Source organism: Geotrypetes seraphini, chromosome 1 (genome assembly GCF_902459505.1).
Source record: "Geotrypetes seraphini chromosome 1, aGeoSer1.1, whole genome shotgun sequence".
Taxonomy (NCBI): domain Eukaryota; kingdom Metazoa; phylum Chordata; class Amphibia; order Gymnophiona; family Dermophiidae; genus Geotrypetes; species Geotrypetes seraphini.
The window spans coordinates 455,720,747-455,747,672 of NC_047084.1; the positions used below are offsets into that span (position 1 = coordinate 455,720,747).

The 26,926-nt window shown below is 41.9% G+C and overlaps 1 protein-coding gene and 1 long non-coding RNA gene across 3 annotated transcripts in view; one reads left to right on the forward strand and one right to left on the reverse strand.

Moving 5' to 3' along the window:
* Window positions 1–26,926, forward strand: part of LOC117349026 (protein clarinet-like) — a 404,996-nt gene that overhangs the window by 144,700 nt on the left and 233,370 nt on the right. The gene's annotated exons all lie outside the window — the stretch shown is intronic.
* On the reverse strand, window positions 681–20,869 carry LOC117349040. The gene is made up of 2 exons (XR_004537090.1): window positions 20,776–20,869; window positions 681–725 (listed from the first exon to the last, which is right to left on the reverse strand). It is a non-coding gene; the product is annotated as an uncharacterized LOC117349040 (long non-coding RNA).

Below are 26,926 nucleotides of genomic sequence, written 5' to 3' on the forward strand. Positions count from 1 at the left end.
TTAAACCCAATTAAACAATACTGTGGCAATGTATGACAGTTTAGAATCTGCCACTGTATATGGAATACAGTAATATGAAATAAAATTTAAAATACAAGATATGCAAAATATTTTCTGAAAACGATGCATAAGGACAATGATAAAGAAAATACAATTGCTAACACAATGTCATAATAAACCTATTGAATTATGCAAAAGCATAATTAAAGTTCAGAAGCCTAATTCACATGAAGTGATTTAAAGTAAAGTGGTTTAAGATAAAGTCTTTTTTCAAATTTTTTATGAGTCCAAAAATGTCTTTGCAAATCTTTTAGAAACTTGTAAGATCAGAGTCTCTAAATTAATTTCAGTGAAACTGAAATAATGGCTTTAAAAGTTCATGCTGCAGCTTTTGCAGGGAAAATTCAAGCTCGTCTGTTCTGCAACTACGGAACTGCTTTTTTTTTTCTTTCTTTCCTTTGTCCGAGGGAAAAGCACACCAATGCACTGTTACAGCTGAAAATAAGCACATCTAATTAGTTTGGAACAAAGAAAAGCTGAAATTCCCGCCGAAAACTCAGCTTCGGAATTTTCTATGTTCTCCACAGCTCTAGTGGTGAAATGTGGCACTGTTGGTCTGCAAGGGAAGCACGTGTTCATTAACAAGAGCACAAAGAAAAACGTCCATCCCCCACTTTTCTGCAGATGGCTGACTGGAATTCTGCTCAGACTGTAATCTGTATTTGCTAGAAGACAAAGCACAGTTTCAATAACTTTTTTCAGGGTCCTGTGATACCAAATATGGCCACAGGAAAATTTAAACATGCAGACCCATTATCTACAGGGCAAAATTAGACTTTCTTCTAGTATCAGAGAATTATTCTCAATCCATATTTTTTATCAGGTTCCTATCCTGAAGAGCTTATTGGTAAAAATTAAACAAAAACTCAGTTCTGAATTCATCCACTTACATAAAAGTTTAATATAATTCTTCATTACTGTTATCAATGTTAGCAAGCCCTTTGTTTATCATATATTTCAATTTTCAGAAAAATATCAGTAATTAACCTCTATCTGTATTAGTCTTCCCAGTTTAATTTTAAAATGTATTTAAAATTGATTACTCCCAATTTCCTTCAGCCCACCAATTAGCAGACTATTTCAAGCACAAAATCACCAATATCAGAACCACCTTCAACAATTCATTAACCATCCTCGATGAGATTATAATAACGCCAACAACAGATGAAGCCATAGTAGCAGACAGAACGTGGACTAACTTCCCTAAAGTACAATGGAACGACATGATCCGACTCTACAACAAATACAGTAAAACATCATGTGACCTGAACAACTGCCCATCGTACTTGCTAACAACCGCATCCATCAAGTTCAAAGCCAACCTCATGAACTGGTTACAATCCACGCTCACAGATGGTCAGTTCCCATCAGAACTAGGCGAGATTATTATCACCCCCATACCGAAAGACCTCAAAGCTCCAAACAATAACCCAGCCAACTACAGACCCATCGCTTCAATCCCATTATATGTCAAACTACTAGAAGGTCTTGTAGCACAATACCTCTCCAACTACCTAGAAGACCACAACATACTACATACATCACAATCAGGATTCAGAAAAAACCACAGCACAGAGACACTGCTTGTATCTCTAATGGATATAGCCCGACAACACCTCAGTAAAAGGAAATAGGATACTAATCATCCAACTAGATCTCTCAGCAGCTTTCGACCTAGTTGATTACTCCATACTACTCCAGATACTAGACGCCATAGGGATCTCAGGCATGGTACTCAACTGGTTTCAAGGCTTCCTTAAAACTAGAACATATAAAGTAAAGACAAAAGATCTCATATCGGACCCTTGGTCAAACCCCTGCGGAGTACCGCAAGGATCTCCATTATCACCCATACTTTTCAACCTCTTCGTATCCTCACTGGGCACCACCCTAGACACCCTAAATATAGTATCATTCAGCTACGCAGACGACATAACAATCCTTCTCCCCTTCAATATCCAAGACCCCAATTCATCAGGACGACTGAAAACAACATTGGAAACTGTAGAAACATGGATGACGAACCATAAACTGAAATTGAACACGGATAAAACCAAATTCCTTCTGCTAGAAAAAGACAGAGAACCAACCTTAACTGAATTGGTGGCAAATGCAATCAAATACCCAATACAGCCCGCGCTCAAAATTCTGGGAGTAACGATAGACAGGAGCTGCACAATGCAGATTCATACCAACAAAACTATCCAAAAAGCTTTCTACACCATGCGCAACCTGCGGAAAATAAGAAAATTCTTTGACAAAGTACATTACAGGATCATAGTCCAATCACTTGTGCTAGGACTTGTAGACTATTGCAACAGCCTCTATCTACCATGCCCCACTTACATGATCAAACAATTACAGACAGTACAGAATACAGCTCTCAGACTCATCTATTCGCTAGGAAAATATGATCACATCACTAATGCCTATCTCAACTCGCACTGGCTACCGATACGAGCAAGAACCCAATTCAAACTATACTGTCTATTATTCAAAGCACTAAACGGAACAGCACCTCTCTACCTAAACAGCCGCCTAAACTGAAACCTCTCATCCAGAGTAAGGAGAACCCAGATCCCATTCACCTATCCCCCACTCAAAGGCACAAGACGCAAAAAACTATATGACAACTTATTTGCTACACAGGCCGCGAAAATTGACCCCACCATATCCAAATTGCTGATCACAACTACTGACTATAAAGCGTTTCGAAAAGATATCAAAACCATTCTATTCAAAAAACACATCCCAACAATATAATCTACCATCATCCTCTCACCCTTCGCAACCTCCTGCAATTCCTCTCCACAGGCAACATCTAATCTAGTCGCAATGGATGATAAATCAATTCATATCTGGAAACTCTGTTTCCTCCAAATATCTCAAAACGTCAGATATAACAACTTAAAAACAGATTCTAGCTTTTCTGTAATATAAAGTTATGCTATGTAAAATAATGTAATGTAAGTTATGCAAGTACTGGAAAGATAATGTAAAGTAATGCAAAGTAATTCCACGTAAAGTTTTGTAAAGTTATGTATGATAAGTTATGTACAGTTAATGCAAGTTATGCAAGTACTGTAAAGATAATGTAAAGTAATGCAAAATAATTCCACGTAAAGTTATGTGCGAAAAGTTATGTAAAGTTAGGTATGCAAAGTTGGTAAAGTAATGTAAAGAATTGTATTGTCATCGCTTGGAAATGACCAGCCATCTTCCAATGTAATCAGCTTAGAACCGCAAGGCACAAGCGGAATAGAAATCACTAATGTAATGTAATGTAATCATACATTCAGGGCAATACACAATTTTAAATTTCTTTATAAGCCATACAGGGGAACAAAAATTCATATTCAGAACTAATTTGAAACACTGGGATAGAAATACAAAAGCAGGGAATTTTTTTTTCTCATGCACTGTCTCGCTTGCTCACAAAAACAATCTTTCTTTTAAGCATGGTATCTGTTTTTTGGAATAAATCTTTTTCTTTTCCCAAAATTATCCTTTCTCCCCATCTTCTACCTGAGTCCCATTTAAAATAACCCTTACAATCAGGGCATTAACACGTTTCACAAACTTTCTTTCTTTCCACATTCCGTACATTCTTTCTAAATACTAACTTCCTGCTTTGAAACAGCCAGACATTTAAACTATCTAGCTATTCAAACTTTCTTTTGTCCATATTCATCACTTATGGCAAAAATCCACCTCATTAAATATCACATGCTAATTCCTTCTCATCTTTCTATAACCACTTCCTTAATTCCCACTCGTTTTCATTCCCTATAAACATCCTCTGATAACTTTAAAAAATAAAAGAACAAGGGAAAAATTCGAGCTACATAACGTCCTTTTTTTTTTTCTAGGATGCGTCTTATACAGAGCCCTTAGGCTACAAACAGCTTCTGAAACTCTACCAAAGTACCTCCATTGTTCTAACTCAGGAGGGATCACTTAAACAGCTCTCCAGTTGGACTTCAGCTACTGAATTCAGTGTAATTAGCGGCATTTAAACTACGTAAACCTTTTTTTGTTATTGTTTTCCCTACAGAAACAAATTGAATTACATTCTCTTGCTAAGCTAGAAATCACAGTAAAAACTTCATATGCAAACAGACCTATTTAAAGAAATTCCTTGTTTGAACACAGCATGCATCTCTCCTACATACGGCTGGTAAATTTTAATCAGAGCAGCTACGTTGAATACTAAGCCCCTCTGGATCCTTATATGCTCACATTCTTAATTTAATTGCAAGCTACTACATTTTAAAATCCACAATTCGCTAGCTAATATTTAAACAGAATTTCAAGATCGATACCTGTGTTAAAAAAAATCCCGAGACTCCAGACAAAGGAATCTCCATGCTGTGGAATTTCCCTCTTCCCTCCCCCTCTTCCTCCCCTCTGCCTCATAGAGAACAAAGGAGAAGCCTTCAAAAAGCCCACCTTCCAGCTCACGTGACAGGCTCTGTGGAAGGCATTGAGGGAGAAGCAAGGAAGAAGGGGGGGGTTGAAATTCCTCACTTTGTAGCCCGCTCTTTCACACAAAGGAACTGAAACTTTTTTTTCTCAAACAAGTCCAGATTAAAACGAGACGCCATTAACTGTTTCATTTTTCACAGAAAGAAATAATAAGATTAGTTCGGAGACAAAACTAGCATAGACACACAGCAGAGAAGAATAATTTTTTTCTTCAGACTCACTCCGGAACTTCCGTCATACAACTCAGCAGAGAAAAATACCACAACTACAATGACTCTGCTCAGTTCAATAAGGAAAAAAAACAGATTTAAAAGATGCCGTTCAGCATGGGGTTTTTCATTCTCATTTTCACAGAGGAAAAACAATGTGGACAACAGCTTAAAAAGCTACAAGCCACGTTTGCCTTTCCACTGGGCTTTTACAATTTTTTTCTCTTTTACTTTTTTTTCCTAATTTTTTGTCATTAACATACAGAATTTACAACAACTTCACACCCCTCTACTCACATATTTATACATTAATTTACATATTCACGGCTATTATACTTTCAGTTTTTTTTCTTTTTTTCGGTTTTGTTCTCCGATTGCCGCCATTTTTATTTTTCCTCATGCGCATAAACAGTCAATGTTATTCTATTATAACAAGACTCCTCGCTTTTGGTTTAATAAGCCCATTGAAAGCTCTGTCCACCAAAGTTTTCTATGAAGCACCAATGAGCATAGAATGCGATGAGTGCGCAATCTCCGAGTCACGGCACCAATTGAGCATGGGAATTGGATGCCCGCACACTCACAAAGCTGCAGCTGTCAATTAAGCTGCTAGCTTTCACTCAAGGTGTGAAAAATAATAAAAAACATGCTAAATGACGCTAAATGCAAAGGTTTTGTTACCAAAATATAATTATTGTTTTTATTTTTTCAATCATGACACCAAAAGAATAAAGCATAATTGCGTTAGGTGTTTCATTAGCGGGAGGTCGTTATAGTTGCCAAAATGCTGGCCTTCTGATAACGAGCTCAGTTCAATATTTTACAACACTCTATTATATACTTTTGGCTCAGTGTGACATCATCAGTTTGACAGCCAATCAAAATTAACAAAGGAGGTGTTTAAAAGTTAAACAAAGAAAAAAGTTTCAGAAAATTACTTTTGTTCTGTTTACATTCATTTCTGAATATACATTAACATTTTATAACATTTCCAATATTCCTTTATCATTCTTAAAACTTATTTCAGACAATTTGTCTATGTGTCAGGCAAGATGCTGAAATGTTCTAAACCCTACAAACAGTGCTGAAAATTTGTCAGCCTTAGAGGAAAAGAGGGACTGCCTCCCCCTGAGTTGACAGCTTCAGATTTCATTGATCTGCACACAGAAGCCTTCCTGTGTTAGAGACTGGAGCAGCAGTCTCTGACTTTAAGTTAACCATTTCTGGATGTTGTGTCTTCCATTTCATTTTTAATACCAATTCTTTCATATCCACAACTTTCATACTTGCTTGGGCCCAAGCATTCCATACATTCATAACTTGGTTCACTCATATTTAATTCATATTTAATGCATGTTATATCTTAGTTTGGGATACTTAATCCTAGCCAGCCTAAGGCACATCTGGTATCAATTAACACCACGATGCTAGGAAGCCTAAACAAAGACTTGGAAAAAACTGAACACAAAATGGAGTCCATGCACATCCCGATTTCCTCTATTATTTAGCCCAATAGCAAAGTACATAAAAAGAATATTATTATACCGTCCTTCAATATTAATCTGTAGTGTGTTTTTCTGGCTTTGACTGCATCCATATTCAGATTTTTATTCACCCTTTTTTCGTACGCTTCTATTTGGGCGTGGCCTTAACTAACACATATGCTTGTATCTAACTAGAGTTACCCAGAATCATACGAAAAACCAGACCCTTTTGGAGAAAAACTCTACAAAATACTGCACTATCATATCCTGACGTCCATTCCATTACCGTCCCATAAACATCTCCCCTTACTGGCCACGAGCCACTACTCCTCAACAGTCGAGGAAGAGGCAGCATTTAGCTTAGCCTCTCCTCTGCTGAAGCAGGTGACTAAATGCTCAGCTAGCCCAGTGGAGCGGCCTTCTTTGCTTTTGAGGTTTGGCACAGCTGTTAGTTCCATCCACCTGGCTGTGGACCCTCTGCAGCCTAAGAGACATGAAATTAAGTCATCTCAGGATGGCTTTTAACTCCAGGAGCCAGACATTGTTCAGACTTTATGAAATTTTTGTGGTCTTCCCCAGCGCAGTTCCACTCCACTTCCATGGCGTTTCTCAGTGGCATTGATTTTATGGATCCACCCCTTGACTCAGCCTGCTGCTGTTTTTGCATTCCCTGACCCTGATCTGGGGGATCCTGATGCAAGTGACCAGCTTGCTGATCCCATATATGCAGGTGCAGCACTTCTAGGGGTGAGAGATCAGGGACTGTATACTGGATCTGTGGATCTTTTGGGGGGTTTTGGATCTGGGGGATGATCCCATGGTCCTGCCCTTATTTAAGTCTGCAGCTTTGCCAACCTTATTTCTGAATCTTTGCAGGAGTGGCGTTTGGTCACTAAGTCGGCTCCGTCCACTTTTCCCTCTTGGCTTTGTGGTATGCAATCGTAGTCTTCTAGCTTTCCCTGGCACCCTGATAAGAACGTTCTGGTCTTGGATCAATTGCCGCTGCTGGGTCAGACCTGTGGTCCATCGTGCCCAGCAGTCCACTCCCGTGGCAGCCCTTAGGTCAAAGACCAGGGTCCTAATTGAGTCTAGTCTTACCTGTGTACGTACTGGTTCAACAGGAACTTGTCTAACTTTGTCTTGAATCCCTGGAGGGTGTTTTCCCCTGTAACAGCCTCCGGAAGAGCGTTCCAGATTTCAATTTGATTTTCCTGCCCAATTGGGTGTTTATCCTGGTGGGTTTATTTTATTGCCTCTCCACCCACCCTTTGCCCTCTTCAACCCTACACCAGCTGTGGAGGTGTAAACAAAATAAACAAAAGAGACTTTTCCTCTCTCTGTTCGGTCCTAGCTCATTCTCGCTGTCTAACACCAGCTCTGGCAGGATACGCATTTCAAATCTGACATATTGTAATCACAAAATAGAAAATAAAATTATTTTTTTCTATCTTTTGTTGTCTGATCATTTTATTATTCAAATCATTTTGGTTCCAGATTCTGGTTTCTGTTTGTCTTCTGTTTTAACTCACTCACCAGGGTCTCCTGCCCATTTGACGTTTTCTTCTTTCTCCATGCTCACATCCATCTTCCATCTCTGTACCTTTCCTTCCACTGCCATATCCAACATTTCTTTCCCACTGTCTACCATCTCTCTCTCCCTGCCATGTGACCTGGGTCAAACCTCTCCCTCTATTATCTGGCACAGGAATGTCAGCAGCTTTTGGGTCAGCCTAGGGTGGATTCTTTGGTTGTGCAGGTGTTTAAATGCATTTCTCTCCATAGTGAAGGTGGTATGGTGCTAATGGCTATGCAGGACCACCATGTGGCTGTGGTCCTCCGGAAACTCTTTGGTGCTGCTGCTTCGGCGACATCCTTTGTCGCATGTACCTGTCTCTCTAGACTGCGCACACTAGAGAGCAAGGCTGTGGATCCTCCTTCCCACTTTCTTTTGGCTGGGACAGATTATATTGCTGACACATTGTAAGCCCTTAGGCCAGAGGTATCAAACTCAAATCACATAAGGGGCCGAAATCTAAAACACAGGCTAAGTCGTGGGCTGGATTTTTTTTATTAAGATACCCTCTCCTTTGCTGACGCACAACGTGGGCCTCAGCATCGGTGGCAGCTCCGACACTTACAGGACTGTGAGTGTTGGATCAATCGCTGCCGCCGGCACCAAAACCCACACTGCGTGCCAGCAAAGGAGGAGATTAGTCTTAGTAGAAGTATAGGGATACAACCTCTCCAACCCCACACGCCGGCTTCAAAATAAATAAAAAAGACTTTTCCTCTCTTTTAGGTCCTAGTTCATGCTTGCTGTCTAACACCAGCTCTGGCAGGATACACAGTTTTTCTTTCTGGATAAGGAGATTACAGGGGAAGAAGGCAGGCAAACAGAGAGAGAGAAGAGGGGAAGTAAGAACAGAAGGAAGCAGAGGACAGAGTGAGAGCAAGGGGCAGTGGCGAGAGTTAGCTCCGCCCACATCCTGACGTCATCCACCGGAGCTCCCCCTTAAAAGGGGAGGAGCCAACGGTGAACTAAAGGCTCAGGCAGACGAGCAGGAGGCAGGAGAATGAGATTACAGGGGAAGAAGGCAGGAAAATGAAAGAGAGAAGAGGGGGAGTAAGAACAGAAGGAAGCAGAGGACAGAGTGAGTGTAAGGGGCAGCGGCGAGAGTTAGCTGTGCCCACACCCCGACATCATCCACCGGAGCTCCCCCTTAAAAGGGGAGGAGTGTCACATTCGCGCTCTGGCGCTACATTGCGAGCCCTGGGATCGTGACACAAGACTCTGGCCCGACGTGTCCCTCACTACCGAAGGACCCTTCAGGACTTTGCTTAGCTTAAGAACATGCAATGCAAGGGCATGCAATGCAAAAGACTGAGGCAGAATGTAATCAAACAAAGGGTTTTATTATGTTCACTGGTTGCATTGAACAAAAGAAATATGCTTCAGCTCAGCAGACTTCAAAAACAAGCCCTCAAAACTATGAGGCAGAACCCAAGCTGTTCAAACAGAGTAAAACTTTCAAAAACTCCAGTGTCCAGGTTTTTGGGTGTGTCCCACCTTAACATACAGTTCCACTGCCTCTGGACTTTGTTAGCAAATCTATAAACAGTCCTGTTCACCAGGGCAGTTTGGGATTTAGTAACTTTCACTGAGCTGTTTCAGCTCCAGCAGCTGTGGCATTTCCAAGGTATAAAAAATCCAGAACAGAAAAAAGCTTTAACAAAACTGTGCAACAAGAAACCTGGCCAGCATGTCACCTGGTTTTCACAGCCTAACGTGGCTTATCACATACTGTGGTTCTGTAAAACGTATTTTCTTCTTTAGCACAGAATTCAAAAGGTACACTCAGCTCTGGAAATGTGCAGGCTCTCAGCACAGCTCCCTGCTGTGCCGTTCAAATTATCAATTATGCACAGCTGTGAGGAAGAATGCTCTGGCTCAGCTTGGCTGCTAGCAGAGAGAAAAAATGCCAAAACGTTTGCTAGCTTCACAATTAAAGCTTTCAAGCTGCAATTAACAGTTAATTATCAGAAGGTAGAGACATACAACTCCCCTTCAAACTATCACTGGCATAACTGGTAGCTTCATTACTGTGGACACAGGCAATACACATCTCCTTACTGCTTATCAATGTCCATGGGCACCTCCTCCGGTCCTACCAGAGTCTCCTGGATTTCCATGGGTTCCCCTGGGGTTCCTTCCTCACTCCCTGGTTCAGCAGTTAGCTCCTCCGTGTCCAACATTTGCCAGTCTCCAGTCTCCAGCCTCCTTGGGGTTGAAACTCTCCTGTTTGCCTCCAGGCTGCTTCCCCCTCTGAGTTTTCAACTGTCCCGTTTTAAGCTGGGAAGGGACACTCCCACTCAGCCTCGGTGGGGGAGGGGCCTTCCAAACAGGCTGGTTCTATCTGCCTAAGTGCAGGAACCTATCCAGCCTTAACCCTTGCCTGGACAGGCTGCTGGAAAGGAAGTAATCCTCTAACAGACTTGGGCACCTGCCTAACCTGTGTGCAGCTTTTCTGTTTAAGCCTTTCCTGCTCTGCCTCATCTGACTCCACTTTCAGGTCTGAGCAGTAGTCAGCCAAATCCACAGATGAGGCTTCTACCTGGTCAGCCCTTTTACAACGGGGTATACTGTATCTCTTCCTAATCCTTGTGGCAAAACCCGGACTGGACTTGGGTTTGTCATAGGACAACCCTGAAACGGGCTTGGGTTTGTCACAGGAGCCAATGGTGCTCAGCCGTTTGGCGCATGTTGAAGGCAAGCGTGCCTTTGTGAAGGGCCTTAAGAAGGGAAGAGTTATCGCACGAAGAGCAGGACAAGCCACAGCAGGCACAGAGGACAAGCCACAGCAGACACAGAGAACAAGCCACAGTAGGCACAGAGGACAAGCCACAGTAGGCACAGCGGACAAACCACAGCAGGCCTGCAAGCAGACAGCAATGGAAGCAGCAGACAAAAGCAGGAAGATGAGCTACCCAGTTTTCTGCACCGTCTGCCATAGAAACATAGAAACATAGAAAAATGACGGCAGAAAAGGGCCAAAGCCCATCAAGTCTGCCCACTCCATTGACCCTTCTGTTTGATTTTGCTCACCACCCCCTGCCCTCACCTCATTAGAGATCCCACATGAATGTCCCATTTATTTTTGAAATCTGCCACGCTGTTGGCCTCAATCACCTGCCGTGGGAGTTCATTCCAATGATCGACCACCCTCTCAGTGAAGAAATACTTTCTGGAGTCTCCATGAAATTTCCCTCCCCTGATTTTCAGCGGATGCCCTCTGGTGGAAGAAGGTCCTATAAGACGGAAGATATCCTCTTCCACCTCGATACGACCCGTGATATATTTAAATGTCTCGATCATGTCCCCTCTCTCTCTTTGTTCTTCAAGTGAGTACAGCTGCAATTTATTCAGCCTTACTTCATACGGAAGATCTTTGAGCCCCGAGACCATCCTGGTGGCCATCCGCTGAACTGACTCCATTCTCAGCACATCTTTCCGGTAATGTGGTCTCCAGAATTGAACACAATATTCCAAATGTGGTCTCACCATGGATCTGTACAGTGGCATTATGACCTCTGGCATCCTGCTGATAAAACCTCTACGGATACAACCCATCATTTGCCTTGCCTTAGAGGAAGCCTTTTCCACCTGATTGGCAGTTTTCATGTCTTCACTAATGATTACTCCTAAATCCCGTTCTTCCGTGGTCCTAACTAAGGTCTCACCATTTAACGTGTAAGTCCTGCACAGATTTCTTTTACCCAGGTGCATCACTTTGCATTTTTTAGCATTGAAGTTAAGCTGCCAAGTCGATGACCATTGTTCTAATAGTAGTAGGTCCTGTGTCATATTGTCAGGCATAGTGCTTTTACCTACTATGTTGCACAGTTTGGCGTCGTCGGCGAACAATGATATTTTTCCTCTGATCCCTTGGGTCATATCACTTATGAATATGTTGAATAGGATTGTATTCATATGTATGACTACCTCCCCTCTGGGAAGGGATCTTATGTATGCAGTCGATGCGATGATCTGGAGAGCCTGAAGAAACAAGTCACACTTCTGGAGGGCAGAATACTGGAATTGGAAGCAATTCAAGCAGTGGAGGAGGAGGACAGAGAGGCAGAGAGCATCAAGACAGGGGAAACCATTGAGGAAGAAGTCTGAGAATTAGAGAAGTTCATCGAGAAGGCATATAGGGAGGCCATGGAAAATCACCAGCAACAGTGGAATTGCCAAGATACACTTAACAGCAGACATGTCAAACTGTGGCCTGCGGTGTAATAAAATTTGGCCCGCAAAATAATTCCACATTTCTACTTAAGCTGACCCACCGACAGGTACAAGCGCCAACATCTTGCTCATATCATTTAGGAAAAGAGCGTAATGTGACAATGCTTTGTATTCTGGGGTTGATCTCGAAATTACAGTCTCGCGAGAAAAGCATCAGTGCAGGTATCTGCGCATGGTGGGTCTTTGTTTTATACTGTTCGGAAGAATGCAACGGAAAGTGATGGAAAAGTTGGTCGGGCTGGGGCCTGTGTGGTTCAACCTGACACGCTCAAGTTCTTGCTAGTTGGATACAGCGATGTTGGGAAAGTACAGATCCTGGAGAGCCTTCAGGATGGCACATCGGAGTCCCCCCTATGCCAATAATGGTAAGAAAATTTAAGCGGGAAAGGGAAAGTGGCAATCCTAAAGGCTGGTAAGGTTAAGGTTATTTTTAGGGAATGAGTGATTCATCTCATGGGGATAGAACTCTGCCTGAGCGCTGGCAGTAGGGTTCAGATACAGCATAAACTATTTTTCTTTCTGTTCTCTGGTGTTTCTTTTCTAAATGCCAGTATTTGCTCCTGACTGAGATTGGTTTTAATGTATTTGCCAACAAAGCATACAAAAATACAGAAGACAACCAGAGCCTGGGATCACAACATGATTTGAATAATGACCAGACAACAAAAGGTAAAAAAATAATTTTATTTTCTGTTTTGTGATTACAATATGTCTGATTTGAAATGTGTATCCTGCCAGAGCTGGTGTTAGACACCATGCGTGAACTAGGACCTAAAAGAGAGAGGAAAAGTCTTTTTTATTTATTTTGTTTATATCACAGAGCTGGTGTGGGGTTGGAGAGGTTATTAACACTATACTTCTACTAAAACTAAGGGGTCCTTTTACTAAGGTGCACTTTTAGCGCATGCTAAATCAGTTAGCGTACCTTAATAAAAGGACCCCTTAAGCATCTTAATAAAAAATTTGGCCCGCGTCTTAGCCTATATTTTGGATTTCGGCCCCTTATGTGATTGAGTTTGACACCCCTGACCTACAGGGAGTGAGGACAACCTGGAGGACAACCACAAGGAAGAAATGGGTGACACAGCAGCAGGATCTAGAGTCAGCGGAAGGAACCCACAAGAAGATAAGTCCAGTGCAAGCCAACGCCAGGTTGAGAGAAGATGGAAGTGCACAGAAGACATGGACCTACGGCTGCAGAGATGGTCATTCACCAGGGACATGGACCTGTGACTAGAGAGGCAAGAGAAGATAGAGAAGACAGCGATCGTCGTGGGGGACTCCATCATCAGACAAGAGAGATAAGAGAGAGGACACCAGCAGCAGAGAGAGGGCACCAGCAGCAGAGAGAGAGAGAGGACACCAGCAGCAGAGAGAGAGAGGGAAGCAGAGGGAATCCAGAAGATGAGCTTTCCAGAGTTCTGCACAGTCTGTCATATGTATGATTACCTCCCCTTGGGGAGGCAGTCATATGTATGCGGTCAGTGTCAGGAGCTAAAAAGCTTGAAGAAGGAAGTTAGACAACTGAAGGACAGGATACAGGAACTGGAAGGACTTTGCATCGCAGAAGACCCAATCAGCAGAGAGAGAGAGAGGACACTAAGAGCAGACAGAGAGAGAGAGGACACCAGCAGCAGAGAGAGAGAGAGAGGGAAGCAGAGGGAATCCAGAAGATGAGCTTTCCAGTGTTCTGCACAGTCTGTCATATGTATGATTACTTCCCCTAGGGGAGGCAGTCAAATGTGTGCGGTCGGTGTCAGGAGCTGAAAAGCTTAAAGAAAGAAGTTAGGCAACTGAAGGACAGGATACAGGAACTGGAAGGACTTTACATCGCAGAAGACTCAATCAGGACAGCTGAAGACTTCATGAGAGAGAGACACATTGATGAATAAGTCAGGGAGCTCGAGGAGTTCATTGAGGAGGCCTACAAGAGGAGGGTGGAAGAATATGATCATCAGAGGAAAGACGAAGATACACCCACATGGAATGGAGAACAAGAGGAAGCTGACTCCAAGGAAGAAGAAACCCACAGAGGAATCCCACAGGAAGGGGAGGCAAGGTCTTGCCGATGCCTAGAAAAAGAAGCAGCGAGGCACACCGAGGATATAGACCTGCGACCAGAGCAAAAACTGAAGAAGGGAAAGTCTGCGATCCTAGTGGGAGACTCAATCCTAAGGCAAGTAGATAGCCACATAGCAGGAGGGAGAGAGGATCGACTAGTGATCTGCCTCCCAGGAGCAAGAGCAAAAGACATCATCAACAAAATTGAAAAGATCCTAGAAGGAGCAGAGACGGAAGAGACTACAGTGATGATCCATATTGGGACAAATAATGTCAGCAGGAGAGACTACATTAGAAATGCACTGATCGAACAGTTCAAGATTCTGCGAAGGAAGCTGAAGATGAGGACTCAGAAGATAGCATTTTCAGAGATCCTACCAGTACCGAGGGCAGATGTGAAGAGGCAGATGGAGCTAAAGTCAATAAATGCATGGATGAGGAGATGGTGTGAGGAAGAAGGGTTCCACTTCGTGAGGAACTGGACAACGTTTTGGGGCAAGAGCAAGCTCTTCAGGAGAGATGGACTGCACCTGAATGTGGCGGGAACTAGACTTCTAGCAAACAACGTCAGGAGAGGAATAGAGCAGGCTTTAAACTAAGGAGAAGGGGAAAGCCAACAGTCGACCAAGTGTCGACGATTCGGAAGATGGTATCCCGAGAGGATACTGAGTGGGAAAAATGCTGGGAAGACACAACGGGCAAAAAACAAGAGTTGACAGATCAAGAAGAGGATGATAGGAAGATTGTAGTACAGGAAAAGAAAATGAAGGCAAAAAAATACCAGGACTTAAATTGCATGTATACTAATGCAAGGAGCCCAAGGAACAAAATGGGAGAACTAGAAGTCATGGCCAAAAAAGAGAACCTAGACATCATTGGGGTCTCTGAATGGGACATAGCACTGCCGGGGTACAAACTCTATCGCGAAGACAGGTCAGGTCAGAAAGGAGGAGGAATAGCCCTATACATAAAGGATAACATACACTCGACCAGAATGGACACAGCAGCGACGACCAACAAATTGGAATCACTATGGGTTAAAATACCAGGAAGGAATGGGCCCGAGATAAAGATGGGCCTATACTATCGTCCACCTGGGCAAACCGAAGCGATGAAGAAATGAAAGCCGAGATGGAGCGAAAATGCAAAAGCGGTAACACGATTGTTATGGGAGACTTCAACTATCCTGGGATAGACTGGAGTCTTGGAAACTCAAAATGCGCTAGGGAGTCCAGATTCCTGGAGGCTGTACAGGATTGCTTCATGGAGCAGCTTGTCAGAGAACCGACGAGAGGGAATGCCACTTTGGATCTAATCCTCAATGGGCTAAGAGGATCTGCAAAAGAAGTGGAAGTAGTGGGGCCGTTGGGAAACAGCGATCACAATATGATCAAGTTCAAAGTTGAAGTAGGAATATCGAAGGGGACAACTTTTAACTTCAAGAAAGGAAACTACGAAGCGATGAGAGTAATGGTAAGGAAGAAACTTAGGAACAACTCAAAGAAATTGCAGACTGTAGAGCAAGCCTGGTCTTTATTCAAGGACACGGTGAGCGAGACGCAAAATCTGTATATCCCCAGATTTAGAAAAGGATGCAAAAAGAGCTGAACCAAAGACCCGGCATGAATAACTAAAGAAGTAAAGAAAGCGATAGGAGTTAAGATGAATTCATTCCGGAAATGGAAAAAGGACAAAACCGAGGAAAACTGGAAAAAGCAAAGGAAGCATCAAAAAGAATGTCACCTCGTGGTTAGAAGAGCAAAAAGAGAATATGAAGAAAGGCTAGCTAGGGAAGCAAGAAATTTCAAACCATTCTTCAGATATGTTAAAGGGAAGCAGCTGGCTAGGGAGGAGGTGGGATCGCTGGATGCCGGAGATAGGAAAGGAGTGGTGAAGGAGAAAAAAGAAGTGGTGGATAGACTAAATATGTTCTTTTCATCAGTATTTACAAAAGAGGACACATTCCAACCTGAATGCCGGAACCTGAAAAAATCTTCAAAGGAGATCAAGCAGAAAAATTAACATTCATGGAGGTAAGCCTTGAAGACGTACACAAGCAGATAGATTAAAAACTGACAAATCTCTGGGCCTGGACGGAATTCTCCCTAGGGTATTGAAAGAACTAAAGGAGGAAATAGCAGAACTACTACAGCAGGTTTGTAATCTATCCCTAAAAACAGGCGTGATCCCGGAGGATTGGAAGATAGCTAATGTTACGCCCATCTTTAAAAAAGGATCGAGAGGTGACCCAAGGAACTACAGATCGGTAAGTTTGCCTTCGGTTCCGGGGAAGATGGTGGAAGCGCTGATAAAAGACAGCATCGATGAGCATCTAGAAAGGAATAAACTGATGAAAACAAGCCAACATGGCTTCTGCAAGGGAAGATCGTCCCTAACAAACTTATTGCACTTCTTTGAAGGAATTAACAAACGGATGGACAAAGGGGACCCCATAGACATCGTATACTTAGATTTCCAAAAAGCCTTTGACAAGGTACCCCATGAACGCCTAATACGGAAATTGAACCATAGGGTGGAAGGAGACATATATAGATGGATTTAGAAACAGGGACGAAGTGCGAAGTAATAAAATTCGCAAACAACACCAAACTATTTAGTGGAGTTGGGACTAAAGAGGACTGTGAAGATTTACAAAGGGACTTGAACAAACTAGAAGAGTGGGCAACGAGATGGCAGATGAAGTTTAATGTAGAGAAATGTAAAGTCTTGCATGTAGGAAAAAGAAACCCAAAGTACAGCTGTATGATGGGAGGGCTGGTAATGGGTGAAAGTACCCAAGAAAAGGACTTGGGGTAATAGTGGACAACACAATGAAGCCATCAGCACAGTGTGCAGCGGCCTCTAAGAAGGCGAATAGAATGCCGGGTACTATCAAGAAGGTATTACAACCAGAATGAAAGAAAGTTATCCTGCTGTTGTATCGGGCGATGGTGCACCAGCATCTGGAGTACTGCGTCCAATATTGGTCACCGTACCTTAAGAAGGATATGGCGATACTCGAGAGGGTTCAGAAAAGAGCAATATGATTGATAAAAGGTATGGAAAATCTTTCATATGCTGAAAGATTAAAGAAACTGGGGCTCTTTTCCTTGGAGAAGCGGAGACTTAGAAGGGACATGATAGAGACTTACAAGATCATGAAGGGCATGGAGAAAGTGGAGAGGGACAGATTCTTCAAACGTTCGAAAACTGCAAGAATGAGAGGGCATTCGGAAAAATTAAGAGGGGACAAATTCAGAACCAATGCTAGGAAGTTCTTCTTCACCCAAAGGGTGGTGGACACCTGGAATGCGCTTCCAGAGGGTGTGATAAGACAGAGTATGGTTTTGGGGTTCAAGAAGGGATTAGAAAATTTCCTGAAGGAAAAGGGGATAGAAGGGTATAGATAGAGGATTACTATACAGGTCCTGGACCTGATGGGCCGCCGCGTGAGTGGACTGTTGGGCATAATGGACCTCTGATCTGACCCAGCAGAGGCATTGTTTATGTTCTTATGTAAGTCGACAGCCACATAGCGGAAGGAAGGCAGGATCGGCTGGTGACCTGCCTACTGGGAGCCAAGGTAGAAGACATAGTGAGCCGCTTCGACAGGATCATCGACAGCGTAGAAGAGGAAGCTATGGCGGTGGTGATCCATGTGGGGACAAACAATGTGAGCAGCAGGCACTACAGCAGGGAAGTACTGAAGGACCAATTTCGGATGCTAGGAAGGAAGCTGAAGACCAGAATGCAGAGGGTAGCATTCTTGGAGATCCTGCCAGTACCCAGGGACAACGAGAAGAGGCAGACGGAGCTGCAAGCAGTCAATGCGTGGATGAGGCGCTGGTGTGAGGAAGAAGGATTCCACTTCGTGTGCAACTGGACAACATTCTGGGGGAAGAGCAAGCTATTCAGGAAGGATGGACTCCACCTCAGCGGAGACGGAACAAGGCTACTTGCAAGCAACATCAATTGAGAAATTGAGAAGACAGAAATCCTGATGGATCGAAAGGGACACAAGAAGGAAGGAAATGCAAGAAAGTAACAGACCGCAAACTTAAGTGTATATACACGAACGCAAGAAGCCTAAGAAATAAGATGGGGGAATTGGAAGTTATGGCACAGAAAGATAACCTTGACATCATCGGCATCACGGAAACATGGTTCAACAAGGAAAACGCCTGGGACACTGTGCTAACGGGATACAAGCTATACTGCAGAGACAGAGTAGGTCAAAAAAGTGGGGGTATTGCTCTATACATCAAAGAGGAAATTGAGTCTACCAGACAGAACACACCAGAAATGAAAAATAAGGTAGAGTCTCTATGGGCCAAAATTCCGGGAACAAAAGGAACAGAAACGAAGATCGGCATCTACTACCAACCCCCAGGGCAGTCTGAAGAAATTGATGGAGAGATGACGGACGAGATTAAATGCAACTGAAAGGGAGGCACCGCAGTCAATTATCTGGGAATAGACTGGAACCTAGGCACCTCCGGCTGTGAAAGGGAGACCAAGTTCCTGGATACTGTAAGTGATTGCTTCCTGGAACAACTTGTCAAGGAAAATACGAGAGGAAATGCAATTCTGGACTTAATTCTAAATGGACTACAAGGACTGGCACAAGGTGTAGAAGTAGAAGGGATGCTGGGAAGCAGTGATCACAATATAATGCGCTTCAACCAAAGAAAGTTGTGAGAAAATTAAGAATAGTGCAGAATACGGCTGTTCGCCTGATATTCGGACTGAAGAAAAGCGATCATATCAATCCTTACTGGTTACCAGTGGAGGCACGAGTAATGTTTAAATTCTAATGCCTCTGTTTTAAGTCAGTTTGGGGATTGGCACCTACATACCTGCTATCTCATTTCGTGCTATATAACCCCATGAGGATAACCAGGAATTGTAACCTATTTGCTTACCTGAAGATTTTAGGCTGCAAACTTAGGTCTTATTTAGACAGGAAGCTTGCTTTTCAAGCAAGCAAACAACAGTCCTGGTTGGGTAATTATATCAGCGGAGCCATGCTGTCCTAGGGCGCTTTTAGAAAAGAAATTAAGACAGTATTATTTGATAAATTTATCTCTTAATCTGTGCTTTTATCTTTAACATAATTAATTTTACTCCATTAATTTTAAATTTTTAATGTTTTTTAAAATATAACAGGCTATATTCCTTATCTTATTATTTTGTATTTCACTGATTGTTCAGTTTCTCTTTTGTGGAAACCACCTAGAATTCTTTTGATTAAGGCAGTATAGAAAAATAAAGTTATGTTATGTTATGGATACAGGGGCAAAACATCGATCCAAAATGTCAGCCATGGCACTGAACTTCCGAAAAGGAAATTACAAAGGAATGAGAGTCATGGTGGGGAAAAAGATTAAGAAGAGGATAAGCACTGTAAAAACACTAGAGCAAGCATGGTCCCTTTTTAAGGACACAGTCACTGAGGCATAAAATCTATATATATGGCGTATCAATAAGGGATCCAAGAGGAAAAAAAACAAGGAACCGGTGTGTCTCACTATAGTGGTGAAGGAAGTGATCAGAGACAAGAAGACTTAGTTTAAGGAATGGAAAAGGTCAAAAACAGACGGAAAATGGAAAAAGCACAAACAACATCAAAGCAGGTGCCACAAGGCAGTAAGAGGGCAAAAAGAGACTGAGGAAAAAATAGCCAAGGAGGCGATAAACTTCAAGCCGTTCTTTCGATATATTAAAGGGAAACGACCTGCGAAGGAAGCGGTGGGGCCGTTGGATGACCATGGAATAAAGAGAGTGCTAAAAGAGGACAAAGCCATTGCCGACAAACTGAACACATTTTTTTGTCTATATTTACAGAAGAGGATATACACAATATATCAGAAGTCGACAGGCTATACGCAGGAAACAAAGATGGGAAACTGACAGGGTTGATGGTCTGTCTAGAAGAGGTATGCAGGCAGATTGATAGACACCATCTGTTAATACTTAAGCCATGAGGTTTCTCTTATTCCCCCTGGGCATGGCAGTCCACAGAAAGAAACTAGAATCCTGTGCCTTTTTTAAGCGGGAAAACTGCAGTATGTTTTACACCAGGAAGAAACACACAGAAAGACAGAAAACAAGATGGAGTCATTAACACAAGATGGAGTTCTTAATACCGCTATACCTCTACCTGGTTTCCTCCATGATCTGGCATAATCCAGCAAAATACATAAAGAGAATCTTATTATACTTTTCCTTAATATTGATCTGTAGTGTTTTTCTCTGGCCTTAGCTGCAATCCATATTCAGAATTTTATTTTTGTACCAACTTTCCGTATGCTTTCATTGGGCGTGGCCTTAACTAACACAAATGCTTGTATCTAACTAGAGTTACCCAGAGCCATATGAAAAGCAGGCATTACATGTAGAAAAAAATCTGCAAAATACTGCACCAACATGTCCTGCACACTATCCATTCTATTAACGCATTATATCGCCCCCCACAACCAACGAGCGCCATTACTGCTCAGTTGGCCACTATTGGAAACAGGATACTGGGCTTGATGGACCTTCGGTCTGTCCCAGTATGGCATTTCTTATGTTCTTTTTTAAAAAATTCTTTCTTTCTTTATTACAATTATATAACAGATGTATTAAAATAGCCCAGTGTTGTTTATGACGTTGTCTATGTAATACATACCATCAATCCACACACGTTGGGATGCTGTGGAGCAAAACAAAAGGCGGAACCCGTTCTTGAAAAAGCCTTTGGGTGAAACTGGTTGGTCCTGAGGTTTAAAAAAAGAATGAAGAAATAGCTAAAGCTAAGTACAAAAGTTTTAAAGTTGTATAAGAAAAGTTTATTGATTTGCACAAAACATAGAATATAGAGCACAAGCACTTAAGAAAAAAACTAAAGTCTGATGATGAATAAAAGCCAGAAAGAGAAACAAGCCTTCAAATAATTTGGATGGTGGTTGGCTGGAACTGAAGACCATAGAAAGTGACAATTATATAACAAACATACAGGTATATCAGTTTCAAACAACAGCATAAAATGCTCAACAAACTCAAAGAAATCATTTATCAGTGATCTAGCCCACATTATCTGACCGGAAGTACTGCATCTTAGCAAATCAATTTTAATAAAAATCAAATATTAACATTTTAGCAGGCAAAGATATGTGGCACATTCTTTGATTGTCACCAATTATCCTCCCTAGCATAATAAAACAAATAAAAATTTAAAAAACTATCTGCAAAGGTTTATCTTTAAGAAAATCTTCTAACTGGACTGGGTCTAGAAACAAATATTTATCACTTGCATATGAAATAAGGCACTTGCAAGGAAATTTTAAGAAGAAGGTCACACCCACCCCTAAAGCCTTAGGCTTGAGCGATAGAAACTGCTTCCTCTTTGATTGAGTCTGCTTAGACACATCAGGAAAAATTAACACTTGTTGGCCACAAAATAGAGCTTGTTTTTTTAGTAAAATATAACTTCAAAATAGCTTGTTTCTCTAGCTCTGTTTTAAAAGCTACCAAGAGTATAGCACATATTGTAATTGTGTCTTTAGATGACTCAAGGAACTGAGATAAATCCAAACTGTCTGGTGAAACTAATTTATCAATTTCCCCCTCATCTACCACCTCCTTAGAAGCCCTTGGAACGTAATAGAGGTTATCAGGTTCAAAGGTATCCACATTGGCATATTGCAAAACCTCCCTCATATACATTCTTATTAGCTCCAATGGAGATAGGTAGTGTGTGATAGGGAAATTTAAAAAATGAAGGTTCTTGGCTCTCATATAGTTCTCCATTTCCATCTTAGCATGAAACAATATACAGTGGAACCTTGGTTTACGAGCATAATTCATTCCAGAAGCATGATCTTAAACCAATTTACTCATATATCAAAGCGAGTTTCCCCATAGGAAGTAAGGGAAACTTGCTTGATTCGTTCCCCCCCCCAGGCCACGGGTGCTGCTCCACACACCCCTGCGATCCGGCATCCCCACCGCGATCCGGCATCCCCCCTCCGCTCGCATCATTCCCCCCCCACCGCGATCCAGCACACATACTCACCCACAATCTCTTACCCCTATCTGGCACCGGCACCCGCACCAATGCACAGGACAAGCTGGTGCCGGTGCCCGAAGATCCTCCCTTTTGCTTGTGCTGGGCCTTGAGCATCTGCACATGCTCAAGGCCTTCTAGTTCTCACTCTCTCCGAAATCTCTGGGTGGGTGGGTGGGTGAGTGGGGGATGCCGGATTGTGGCGGGGGGGGGGGGCAAGAGAGTGGGGGGGATGCCGGATTGCTGGGGGGGGCTCGCAAATCAAGTCAATGCTCGATTTGCGCGAATGTTTTGCTCGTCTTTCAAAACACTCGCAAACCGCGTTACTCGCAAACTGAGGTTTGACTGTACTATCTTTAATATTAGAAGTAGCAGTACTCTGTAAATTATCCACAGATTTATCCAATTTATCTAATTTATTTCCTAACTCTGTTATTCGATTTTCATGCTCATTCATTTTAACTGTAGTATCAGAGGAGAACTGACATAATTTCAGAACTGTATTTTGTAATGAAGGCTCAATTCTATTAACAGTTAGCCATACATCATTTAAAGTGATAACTTTATCTTTAGGGAGAACATTAAGGCTTGGCTCTACAATCATTTGTATAGGAGTCAAATCTTTTGTTCCCATCACACCAATTTGATCTGAAACATTAAGTCCAGTTATATCAAAAAATTGTAAGGAAGAGGGTGTCTCTACTCTTGCAACAAAACTTGATGACTGGGGAGGTGGTGACAGTACCCCTGAGGAGAGGGAAGCAGACTGTATACTTAAAGTTACCTGCTCTTCCATCTGTGGTAAAGAAGGGACCGTAAGATGCCGATCCATTGGACCCATACTTGAAGCCAGTAGATGAGTTTTTGTCTTTCTTTTACCCATGGTGGTAGGAATTGATACTGGCCCGCTTCCAACTCCTCATGGACTCTGAAGGGGCTCAAAAGGGGTGCTATGCCCCTTCGGATCACAGCCCCAGGCTAGTGACCATGGGCCGCGTACCACGGATCCCTTTAGATTTTACAGAGGCCTAAAAGGATCCCTCTCGTGAGCACTGCCTGCCCCAATGGAAGTGTTAGTGCTGTTGGCGGCATTGGTGGCCAATTCTTATGTTCTTATGCACAGCTGTTATGCACATGCCCAGGCAAACCAGGAAATGAAGCATACAACACTCCGCTCTTCTGCACCTTTAAAGATAAGCTTTTCAAAATATTTTTTTTGCTTGAAAGGCTCATATTTAAGAGCAGAACTCAAGCACCAATGTGTGCTTACACTTTTGGGTTTACTCTGATTTAGGGTTACCAGATTTTCTGTTTGGAAAATCCGGACCCCTAGATCCGCTGCCAGTTCCACCCGCCCCCGCCCTAGTCCCACCCTGCTCCCGCTGCCTGCTCTCTTCGGGCAGGAGGACATCCATGCATGCGCGGATGCCATGCGATGACATCACACACGTGCATGTGCATGACATCATCGCATCACATCTGCGCATGCACGGATGTCCTCCTTGCCTGATGGTGATTTGTTCCAAGCTTTTCAAAATTCTGGACAAAGTGCCAGGTTTTGAAAAGCTGTCTGCACCCCTGGACATGACCTCAAAAGGAGGACATGTCCGGTGAAATCTGGTGTCTGGCAACCCTACTCTGATTCACACACATTTGTCTCTCTCTACCAGAGCTTAGGAGCTTGCCCGGGCTTTCTTCTGCTTCTAGACAAAATAAAAACCTACAGATTTTCAAAGAAAGGATCATGGGAAATCTTTTCTTCAAATACCCTAATTCCTGCTCTGAGCTGTTATTTTTTCAGTGGTAAGGCAGTCTTGTTTTGTGTGCTGTTTTCTTAGTATTAAGAAATTACCTCATTAACATCCATTTGCCTACATTTGCATGCTATTTGTGCTCATTTTTGGCGCGCTTATTGTTTCCCACGCTAGAGCCTTCTGAGCATTCTGCAATCATTTATGTGGGTGCTAGTCTGATGCTAATTGCCTCTACTACCCTCTTTTGGTTTTGAGTATTGGCCCACCAGAAAGGTGAAAAGAATGAAGAAGGGTACAGTGAAAGCTTTAGGCTATGAACCTTCTCAGTAAAGTACCAGTAAGCATGAGGCAGTTTAAAAACCTATTCTCCAAATATAAGTCAAAGCATATCGAGGCTTGCTTGCTGTTTCTTGGGAAATGCCTGCTAGAAAGGCCTTGTTGTATACTCTTGCCTGTTCTGTAGCAAATGTCAGGTCATTTTCAGCTGCATTTACCTAGTTAGGGCCTATCTCAAAACCATCTATTTTAGGGGTGTTCTGGAGGCAGAATTGGCACTTGTTTTCATTGGCACTGATATTCAGCACTTAACCTGCTAAGGTAACCATGGAAATAGAACCACAGAAAGTCAGTCCTATCTTTATGCGGTGCTTCATTATCAGTTAAATGCTGAATATCGTATTTAATCTGCTATGCTTTAGCCAGTGTACTTGTCTCAAGCTTTCTTGAATTCAAAAACACTTTTTGTCTCCACGCATTTACCACCCTTTCTGTGAAAAAGTGTTTTCCGAGTTTACTTCTGAGTCTATCCCCTTTTACCTTCATTCTATGCCCCCTCATTCCAGAGCTTCCTTTCAATTGAAAGAGACTCGCCTCATGTGCATTTATACCACGTAGGTATTTAAACATCTCTATCATATTGCCCCTATTCTGCCATTCTTCCCAAGTAGTCAACTCAAAAAAGGGTACTAAACAATTGAAAAGTGAGAGAAAGAAAAGTATTTTGTATAAACAAACACCAAAAAATTTCTCTCTTAAATTGAATAAATGTATTCAATGTTATTTCCTGTTCCCATGCGCTCAGAGATATGAAGCTCTATAAGGAATTAACCCCATCTCGGAGCTTACCATCCAATCATTGCATATAACATCTGATTGTTGATTTTTATACTTTTATATTATTGTAACTTATTAGAACTTATAAATTCATGATATTTGCTTCACTTATGATTTGAATGCAGCAAAATAGCAAGCCACAAAATTGAGAATGGATAAGCCACTTATCTTCACTGTGATTTCGGGGGTCTCGACATGGCCCCGTTTCGGTGACTTCCTCAGGAGACCCAAAATAGGTAATGGTTCAAATGCTATGGGCTTAAACTTTAGATCGCCCTACAAAGGGACTAGCAGTGAACTTACTCTGTGGCATAGCTGTGATAGTGTTACTTCCTGAAAATGACAAACATAAAATGAACCTTTTTACTTTCAAAAATGTAATATACTATAAATAACTATAGATATACTATGCAGATTACGGTACTAAAGGGAGGGTGTAAGCCATACATATCAAAGATTTAAACATGATCAGTCTTTTCAATGGCGTTGCCTGGTTGTTACTGACAAAAGACGCTGCCAAAGCTCCCCCTATAAATTGTGTGGGAACATGCCTACGTAATGAAGTTGAAATTTTTTTTTTAAATTCTTTATTTTAATAATTTTAACAAAAAAACCCCAAAATATAATATAATAATCTAAATTCAAGACATAAATTACATTTTGGCATGATTCACAACCTTGATAAAATAGTCCCACTCTCTACCCTTCCCTCCTCCCCTCCCTCAGGAGGCCTTGACTCTCTTTTCATAAGGATAGGATAATATACAATTAAAATCTTTCAGGAATCCTCTTTTTCCAATTCAATATATTTCTCCCAAATGTCTTTAAACTTTGCCCATTGATTTGTTAAAAGGGCCAATAGTCTATATTTTTCACACACTATTCCTAAATGATCTCTCATATCTCTTATTGTGGGTATATTTGGAGTACGTCATTGCTGAGCCAATATTAATCGAGCAGCTATAAATGTCAAATCCATAAGTTTAGATTGAGAGGATGATAAACCCTCTACTCCAATTCCCAGCAGTATCCTTTCAGAACTCATGTCAAGAGGGATCTGGATTAACTTACTCACATAATGAAATACTTGCTCCCAATATTTCTGGACCTTTTGACATTCCCACCATATATGATAAAATGTACCTCTTTCACCACATCCTTTTCAACAAGCATCATTTTTCTCCTTAGTACATTTACTAATTAGAACCGGAGTAATATACCATCGTACTAAAAGTTTAATAGCATTAGCTATATGGAAAAGATGTGATACAATCACTCCCCACTCATCAGTTGACCATACCCTCCCCAGATCTTTTTCTCACGCTTTCATATATAATGTTTTCATTTTCTTATCATCATATATAATTTTATATAACCAAGAAATACACCCTTTTGCAACTGGATTCCCTATCCCCTTTTCAAATTTCTTTAAAACTTATTTTCCCATCGCCTTACATGTCATAATATAATTTTTCACCTGTAAATAGAGAAAAAGATCTTTCGCTTCCAATTGATATTGATCCTGAAGGTCTACAAAGGCTTTAACCTCCCCTTCCTCAATAAGTTGACCAAAACACCTCAAACCTTTTGCCTCCCACTTCTTAAAAATTCCTCCTTCCCTACCTTGTATAAAATCTTGCACATATAACATAGGAGAAAAATAAATACTTTTTTCTTTTCCCAAAAGTTTTTCCCCCACACTTTTCCATATTCCCATAGAACATCTACTGAAAGGATTACTTATATTCATTAATTCTTTTTCTCCCACCCATGGTAGATATTTCAAATCACTTATACCCTCTATCCCTTCTAACATTTCTTGTTCTACCCTTACCCATAATTTAAGTGGGTGTCAATGCCATTCAGCTATTGCTCTCAACTAAGCAGCTCTACAATAATTCTCCAAA